General features: G+C 55.4%; 1 long non-coding RNA gene across 1 annotated transcript; it reads right to left on the bottom strand.

Annotated features, from left to right (window-relative positions):
* Positions 1-525: 525 nt before the first annotated feature.
* On the bottom strand, positions 526-1,508 carry LOC136300067 (uncharacterized). The gene is made up of 3 exons (XR_010723616.1): positions 812-1,508; positions 692-733; positions 526-601 (listed from the first exon to the last, which is right to left on the bottom strand). It is a non-coding gene; the product is annotated as an uncharacterized lncRNA (long non-coding RNA).
* Between the last annotated feature and the right edge of the window lie 8,035 nt (positions 1,509-9,543).

The following is a 9,543-nucleotide window of genomic DNA, read 5'->3' as shown; positions in this document are numbered from 1 at the left end:
TCCATCTCCAAACCTGACTCAAAAAATCCCTCCCAGTGACCCCCGCCCCAGCACCCCACTTTCATCCCCTCCATGGCTCTGATCCCTCCACTTATCTCTCAGATGTCAGGGAAGGTGAATCCACGCTGGGTGCCAAAGAAGGCCGCCTCTCCCTCAGGAAAATTCCTGCTGCTGCTGGGCTGTTGTCTCCTACACAGCTACAATAAAGAAAACCAAACATCAAAGCATAATCTTAGCAGCACATCAGCCAGAAACCAGCAATTCTGCTACTCACTGTCTCCTAAGCTTGCCTGTGTCCTCGGCCCCGCGCTTCAGCTGCGCTCAGAGGCCAACGCCGGCGTCGCAGGGTCTGCCTGGGTAAAGAGCAGACAAGGTGACGTGGCAGCGCTGGAACTTGAGGGGACCCTCCCTCCTCCTCCTCCCTGACTCACCTCAACTCCTCGGCCGTTATCCAAGCCTACCTGGATGGGGCCTTCACAAGGAGAAGATCAAGGCTCCATCACAGACTCCTGGAATGCTCCCTGAGGGCTCACGGGTGAGGTGACGCGGGTCTGTCGTCCCGTTGGTGAGAGGGGAGCTCGGCCTCCTGCGAGTGGACTCCCTAAAACACACAATAACGGAGGCTTAGAGTTGCACCAGCAAGTGAGGCTTGAACAATAGCAACTGCTTCTGTCCACCCATCGCTGCTCACCTCGCCCACGTCAGCTTGACTGCTGAGATCCGGCTTTACCACCTAAAAATAAAGACAAAGAACAGAGCTGTAACACAGCCATCATTTACACCTCCCCTGCAAACACAAACAGGGACTGACCTTCTCAGGGGAGCCCCTCACCCAGGATGGGGGGCTCTGCCACAGATTTCATCCCTCTGCATCTGAAACAAAGTTAGGACAAAAGTCAGAGTGCTGCAGGATACCTTGACAGCTCCACACATCTTGTGCCAATCTAGGAATACCCTCTATAGTCTAACCACACCCCACATCACAAATTTCAAGCCCCCAGCACTATTACCCTCTTACCCCTACACCCAGACTGAGCAGCAAGGCAGAGCAGCTCCCGGCCAAACACACACCAACACCCGTGACACAGCACAGGACAAACGAGGGGACACAACAGGGACAGAAAACTCTGGCAAGAAGAATGACCCTGAGGGTCCAGAGAACTCGGAATGAGATGACTGAGGCGAGACTGAAGGTGAGCTGGCCAGGCTCAGAGAACCCTGCAGGAACAAGATGCCATCGGGATGACTTATCCCAAGAAACGCAGAGATGGATGCCCGAGAATCCTACGGTCAGAATCCTCTACCTGCCTTTGCATTCTCACAAGACCTAACCCGCCGGAATGGATCAGGGCGGTGCACGGCTGTCAGTACAGCTCAGAACAAGACCTGAAAAGGCATCGGACTGGATGCTTGTGAAGAGAGATGGATTCTGATGAGTGTCCGAGCAGCTGAGACAAAGGCACCTGGCTGAGGAGCACAGAGATCAGAAATGCTAAGACTGATGCCAGGGGTTTTGATAGGCCCCTCAAAAGACGAAAGGAAAAGACAAGACACCAAATAGACACAGAGTGCACAACAGACAAGTGACACAACACACACCAGGACTGCTCTGCCCTGCACACCTCAGCACTGAGATGAAAAATGAGACTTCCCCTTAATGTAGCCTAAGGGGTCACATCTTGGTGCCCCCAACTCCAAATCTGACTTAAAAAATCCCTCCCGGTGATCCCTGCCCTGGCATCCTGCTTTCACCCCCTCTGTGAGCCATCACCCTCCACTTATCTCTCAGGCATCCAGGGAGGCAAATCCCTGCCAGGTCCAAAGAAGGCCGCCTCTCCCTCAGGAAAATTCCTGCTGTCGCCGGGCTGTTGTCTCTTAGTCAGCTGCAACAAAGAAAACCAAACATGAATGTGTGATCTTAGCAGCCCATCACCCAAAACCCGACAATTCTGCTACTCACTGTCTCCTAAGCTTGCCTGTGTCCTCGGCCCCGTGCTTCAGCTGCGCTCAGAGGCCAACGCCGGCGTCGCAGGGTCTGCCTGGGTAAAGAGCAGACAAGGTGACGTGGCAGCGCTGGAACTTGAGGGGACCATCCCTCCTTCTCCTCCCTGACTCACCTCAACTCCTCGGCCGTTATCCAAGCCTACCTGGATGGGGCCTTCACAAGGAGAAGATCAAGGCTCCATCACAGACTCCTGGAATGCTCCCGGAGGGCTCACGGGTGAGGTGACCCGGGTCTGTCGTCCGGTTGGTGAGAGGGGAGCTCGGCCTCCTGCGAGTGGACTCCCTAAAACACACAATAACGGAGGCTTAGAGTTGCACCAGCAAGTGAGGCTTGAACAATAGCAACTGCTTCTGTCCACCCGTCACTGCTCACCTCGCCCACGTCAGCTTGACTGCTGAGATCCGGCTTTACCACCTAAAAATAAAGACAAAGAACAGAGATGTAACACAGCCATCATTTACACCTCCCCTGCAAATCAAAACAGTGACTGACCTTCTCAGGGGAGCCCCTCACCCAGACTGGGGGGCTCTGCCACAGATTTCATCCCTCTGCATCTGAAACAAAGTTCGGACAAAAGTCAAAGGGCTGCAGGATACCTTGACAGCTCCACACATCTTGTGCCAATCTAGGAATACCCTCTACAGGCCTACTACACCCCACATCACAAATTTCAAGCCCCCAGCACTATTACCCTCTTACCCCTACACCCAGACTGAGCAGCAAGGCAGAGCAGCTCCCGGCCAAACACACACCAACACCCGTGACACAGCACAGGACAAACGAGGGGACACAACAGGGACAGAAAACTCTGGCAAGAAGAATGACCCTGAGGGTCCAGAGAACTCGGAATGAGATGACTGAGGCGAGACTGAAGGTGAGCTGGCCAGGCTCAGAGAACCCTGCAGGAACAAGATGCCATCGGGATGACTTATCCCAAGAAACGCAGAGATGGCTGCCCGAGAATCCTACGGTCAGAATCCTCGACCTGCCTTTGCATTCTCACAAGACCTAACCCGCCAGAATGGATCAGGGCGGTGCACGGCTGTCAGTACAGCTCAGAACAAGACCTGAAAAGGCATCGGACTGGATGCTTGTGAAGAGAGATGGATTCTGATGAGTGTCCGAGCAGCTGAGACAAAGGCACCTGGCTGAGGAGCACAGAGATCAGAAATGCTAAGACTGATGCCAGAGGTTTTGACAGGCGCCTGAAAGGATTAAAGGAAAAGACAAGACACCCAAAAGACACAGAGTGCACAAGAGACACAACACACCCTGGGACTGCTCTGCCCTGCACACCTCAGCCCTGTGATCCAGAATGAGACTTTCCCTTAATGTAGCCTAAGGGGTCACATCTCGGACATCCCCATCTCCAAACCTGACTCAAAAAATCCCTCCCGCTGACCCCTGCCCTGGCACCCCGCTTTCATCCTCTCCCTAGTTCCGAGCCCTCCACTTATCTCTCAGATGTCAGGGAAGGTGAATCCACGCTGGGTCCCAAAGAAGGCCGCCTATGCCTCTGGGAAATTCCTCCTGTCACTGGGCTGCTGTCTCCTAGTCAGCTACAATAAAGAGAACCAAACATCAAAGCATAATCTTAGCTGCACATCAGCCAAAAACCAGCAGCTCTGCTACTCACCGTCTCTTAAGCAGGACCGGGTCCTCGGGCCCCGTGTGTGCTTCAGCTGAGCTCGGAGGCTGACGCTCGCAGCGCCAAAGCCTTAGAGGCATTACTGGCACCGAGCCCACCCACCGTGGCCTCCATTAGGGCTGTGAGCATCCCCGGTTAGAGCAGGACAGGAACGCAGGGTGGACATCCCCGGTGAACCTCAACCCTGTGGACTCTGCCCCACCACTGTCACTTTCTGCCTGGCCCTAGCTTAGGGTTACTGCCTCCACCTCTCAGGACTTCTGGCATTGCCTTGCCATTAGGATTGCTGCCGGCACCTGCTCTCAGGGAAACAGTGTCGGCAGCAGTGCTGTGAGGGCCGGGATGCCTGTACTCTGACTTGTATCCTAGCCTGTACCCCTGATTTTCACTGTGTGTTCTCTAGTCCTTCAGTCCTTTACCTCAGCCTCTGTGTGCATCACTGTAACCTCCCCCCTTCTGAACCCTGCTTCTTCAGAGCCCTAGACCTTGCAGCCGGGGACGCTCTGCACCATTAGGGTCCCAAGAGCTGTCCCGCACGCAGGACAGGTACATCCACAGTTGTTCCCTGCCTACCCTAAACGTGGCCCTGAGACAGGGCAGAGGCTGACAGAGCCGAACTCTTTGCGGTGGCAAAAGGCACGAAGCCTTACCAACCGCCGCCTCGAGAGGGAAATCAGGAGCACTTCCACCGGCTGCGGAGAGACAGGGAATCCCAGGGTGGGTGGGGCGGGAAACCCCCGTTATCCCCAGCCCTGTTGGATCCTGCTCCCCACTATCGCTTCCTGCCTGGCCCTAGCCTGACAGTGTCTGCACATGTCAGAGCTTCTGGTGTGTTCCTGCACTAGGGCTGCTGCCTGCACCTGCTCTCAGGGGAAGTGTGCTGGTAGCAGTGCTGTGAGGGCCGCTACACCTGTACTCTGACTTGTATCCTAGCCTGTTCCCCTGGTTTTCACCGTGTATCCTCTAGTCCTTGAGTCCTTTACCTCAGCCTCTGCGTGTGTGGCTACACCTCCCCCCTTCTAAACCCAACTTCTTTAGAGCCCTGCACCTCGCAGCCAGGCCTTCTGGCATTGTCCTGCATAAGGGCTCCTGCCTGTACCCGCACTCAGGGAAACGGGCATGTCTTTAGGGGTGCTCCTTCGGGTCTGGGATAGGGGTGGGGTCGGGCTGGTACACCTGTACTCTCAATTGGCACATCTTGGACATCCCTATCTCCAAACCTGACTCAAAAACCCCTCCTGACAAGTCCTGACCCAGCACCCCACTTTCATCCCCTCTGTGGCTCTGAACCCTCCACTTATCTCTTGGACGTCTGGGGACGAGAATCCACGTCGGGTGCCACAGAATGCCGCCTCGCCCTCTGGGAATTTCCTGCTGTCACCGGGCTGCTGTCTCTTATTCGGCTACAAGAAATAAAACAAACATCGATGTATGATCTCAGCAGATCTGTTGGCCAATCGGTCAGGGCATCAGGGCGTAAGACACGTGGACCACCTAAAACACACAAACAATAACATATGCTGAAGAGTTACACCAGAAACACCACTACACTTAACTGCATAAATACATAAATTTTCAAACAGACAACCCCAAAAAAATTCCAGCAAAAAAAGCCAACTCTTATCACCCCTAGTCAAACTACTGAATATAATAAAAACAACCCCATGTCCAATCCCCTTAATAAGACTCCAGAACATATACCCAGAGCGCCCCCAAAGTTAAAGACCTCCCGCTAGCCAAATAAAAAGGAAAAAGCCCATGTCTTGCAACCTATATTAATTCATTAACTTAAAACTTTAAAAACAAACATTAAAGTTTAAACCTTTAGACAACACTAGCACACCATAGACACCAATCCCATCACTACATGCCAAACCAAAACTTATTTCAACCTTTTGTGCTGCTGCTGCTCGGCACAAAGGTTTGTCCCTCAGCACCTCCTGAAATAAAGTTCCACGCCCAAGGCCTCCCCCAGCCCTTGTGAGATGAACTCACCATCCTTCCATGAGCCTCACCTGGGAGCCCAGCATAAACCCCTCTCCTCCCGCAGCTCCATGCCAAACTGAGCTCGGGCTCCCCTCTTAAAGCAGTGCTGGCAGGACCCGCCCCCTCGTTATCCTTTACAGCTTCCACCTGTCCCCTCATCAGTGTGACAGCTCTCACCTGGGGCTGCTCTGTCCCCTCAATCATCCTGTGACAGCTCTCACCTGCAGCTGCTGCCAGTCCCTGCCGCTCATTTCCTGGACATTGCACTGTGTGCACTGACACGCTGGGGCACCGGGCTTTCCTTGCTGTGAATAAGGATCCCTCTGCTCCTGCACGTGCCCAAGGCTGAAACTGGGATTCCACCTCCTAAATTCCGTTTGTGTGAGGTTCACAATTCCTAAGGAAATTTCCCAGCAATCGTTACCCTTCATTTACATTTTCTCCTTTGGAATCATCACTACCTTGTCTTTCTGTGCAAGTGTTCCAAACGTTTATTGGGAGTTCAGCAGCCGGGTTGGCTTGTTTATAACGTAGCTGACAATCCCAGGCTCAATCCAAACACCCAGAGATACAGGGAAATATGGAGACAGTTTATAAATACTGCCCACCTCTGACCCTGAATTCTTCATCGCACATCCTTGGAGCAGATTTACTCCATCCTTTCTTCCCAGCAGCACCTCTCCAGCACAAATCTCACTTCTCACACCTGTTTCTTCCCACAAACCAAACAGAAATCTACTACGAGGCGAGGCGGGGAGGGGCGAGGCCGGTCTCGGCGCAGAGCCCCCGGGCCCTCAGGGCGGGCCGGGGGGAAGGGAGCAGAGCCCGGGCCGGGTTGGAGCCGGAGCCGGTCTGAGGGCGGAGGCCCCGGGCCCTCAGCGCGGGCCGGGGGGCGGGCGCGATTCCCGGGGCCCGCTGTCCAATCAGCACTGCCGATGCCTCAGCGAGCCCGCCAATCGCGGGGATTCAAAAGGGTGGCGGAAGTAGCTGCTGCTCTATGGGCTCGGTGTGGAACGCCCCGGTGGAGTCCCGGCGCCGTGCACTTGGGACCCGCCCCGCGTCCCTGAAGCCGCGCCCCCGGTACTGCCCGGCCCCGGCTGCCTCCGGGCCCCGCCTCACAGAGCCCCGGCTCCGCCCCGGCCCCGCCCCGAGCCCGCCCCGGCTCCGCCTCGGCTCCGCCCCGAGCCCGCCCCGGCTCCGCCTCGGCTCCGCCCCGAGCCCGCCCCGGCTCCGCCCCGGCCCCGCCCCGACTCTGCCCCTGCTCCGCCCCGAGCCCGCCCCGGCTCCGCCCCGAGCCCGCCCCGGCTCCGCCCAAAGCCCGCCCCGGCTCTGCCCCGAGCCCGCCCCGGCTCCGCCCCGGCTCCGCCCCGGCTCCGCCCCGAGCCCGCCCCGGCGCCCCGCGCTGCCCGGAATGGGGGCGGGACCATCGCCCGCGGCCCCGCCCCGCCCCTCGCAGCTGAGCCGAGCCGAGGTTGCTCGCGGCCCTGCGCGGAGCCAGGCGGGGCCGGGAATGGGAGCGGGCATCTTGATATCTGCAACCAAGATGGCGGCAAGGAAGGGCGGAAGGCTCGTGGGGCTCATCGCGGCCGAAAATCGCCGACTGCAGCTCACAGCCTGCAATGGCAAAACCTGTTTCAATAAAACTCAGCCGAGAATTTTCCTCTTATTTCCAGGTCACAGGATATACTGAGGCTGAGAGGGATCCTAAAATCTGACTCTCAAGCAGAATGATCTGTGTTTTGTGGGAGTAACAATGCAAAGAAATGCCAATCTTACTTGTATTTGGCATCTCAAACTAAATCGACGAATCCGAACCCGGACGCGACGCGGCTGAGCACACAGCCCGTGTCCTCACACCTGGAAACGCCGCGGAAAATTGCGCCCGGGCGGTGCCGTAGTCGGGGTTTTTTCCAGGCAGCTGGCTAAACGCCTATAGGGTCCTTATTTTTCCCGCCTTTTTGCCGCACTTTTTGGAAGGTCAACCGCCTCGCGCCTCGGCGCCATTTTGTGAGGGGCGACGCGTGACTTCCGCTTTTCCTTTCCGCCATCTTGGTTGCGCCTGAGGCCACTTCCGTCCCGGCCGCCATGTCCTTTGCTCCGCCGCATTGGTCCCCGCTAGGTGTTTACACAGACGCCTGACTGAATCGACGAATCCGAACCCGGACGAGGCGCGGCTGAGCACACGGCCCGTGTCCGCACACCTGGAAACGCCGCGGAAAATTGCGCCCCGGCGGCGCCGAAGTCGGGGTTTTGTGCAGGCAGCTGGCTAAACGCCTATAGGGTCCTTATTTTTCCCGCCCTTTTGGCCGCCCTTTTAAGAAGGTCAGGCGCCTCGCGTCTCGCCGCCATCTTGGTAGTGGAACCCACTAAGATGCCCCCTCGGCTGCTCGCACAAGCGCCTGACTCAATGGACTGCCGCCCGCGGCGCCGCTGCGCCCCCATCTCGTGTCCGCACACCCGCAAACGCCGCGGAAAATCGCGACCGGACGGCTCCGGGATCCGGGTGGCGCGCGCAGGCAGTCGGCTGCCACGCGCCCGGGCTCCTTGCCTTTTTCCCTCCCTTTCGGCCCCGAGCTGCGGGCGGGCGGCAGCGCCGCCCCCGAGCTCACAATGCGGGTCTGCCACGCGCGTCGGGGACGGGCGGGGGGGACAGCTGCACTACCGCTCTTTGCCCACGCGGTGGCAGCACTGCCGCACGGCTCCGGCGGGCCGGGCACGGGGGACAGCTGCACTACCGCTCTTTGCCCACACGGTGGCAGCATTGCCACACAGATCAGGCGGGACGGGCGGGAGGGACAACTGCACTACCGCTCTCTGCCCACACGGTGGCAGCATTGCCGCACAGATCAGGCGGGACGGGCGGGAGGGAAGCTGCACTACCGCTCTCCGCCCACGCGGTGGCAGCATTGCCGCACAGATCAGGCGGGACGGGCGGGAGGGAAGCTGCACTACCGCTCTCTGCCCACAGGGTGGCAGCATTGCCGCACAGATCAGGCGGGACGGGCGGGAGGGACAGCTGCACTACCGCTCTCTGCCCACGCGGTGGCAGCACTGCCGCGCGGCGGCGCGGAGCGGAGCCATAAACGAACGTGCCCAGGAATGCCCTTCCGAACAGCCTCCGGAATAAATGGCCCAAAAGACCCCCGAGCACACCTGCGAGAGCCCTGCCAGCAACCAGACCGAAACAAAAAAGCCTTTCGTTCAGGCTCTATTTCAACGTTTTTTATCTTTGTGATCCTGATATTTACATTAATCATTACCATTCATCTTTTATATTATGTACATTATACATCATGTATTATGTTTATTATAATATTATATTTATTATATATATTAAATATAGAAAACTATATATAAAATAATTTATTATTTATAATGTAATGTTATAAATGATAATACATTTCATTTAAATATCATGATTATGTACATTATAGATGTTTATATTATGTATACTATATATATTTATAAAACGTGTAGTATGTAATAATATATTGTGTATTTATTATTGATATTATTTTTCATATCCTATACTTTTTGTTATTTTTCTTTTTCATTACTTTTTTAATTCGTTTGTTTATATTTTAAACGATATTTTACACTAGATGAATTCATTAACCTAACACATCAGAAACACAATTAATTTGAATTAAATGAGCCTGGTTTTCTAAGGGGTAAAGTTTTAATCTTTATTCAAATAATATGGGCATGTTTTCTCTTTCTCTATGGTTTTTTTTTGGTGGGTTGCGGGGGATTTTATTTTGGGGGTTTTCTTTTTTTGTTCGCTTTGTTTTGGAGTTCTTTGCTAATAAACAAGCAGGGTCGGAGAGTTCAAAATAAAACGTCTACTTTGTTTTTATTGCCCCCTCTGAAATACGCCTGGACAGCCTGGACAGCAGGCTGCTGC

Source organism: Chamaea fasciata, unplaced genomic scaffold (genome assembly GCF_029207755.1).
Source record: "Chamaea fasciata isolate MVZ Bird 193981 ecotype frontalis unplaced genomic scaffold, bChaFas1.0.hap1 SCAF_21, whole genome shotgun sequence".
NCBI lineage: Eukaryota > Metazoa > Chordata > Aves > Passeriformes > Sylviidae > Chamaea > Chamaea fasciata.
This window is presented reverse-complemented; position numbering and strand designations above follow the sequence as displayed.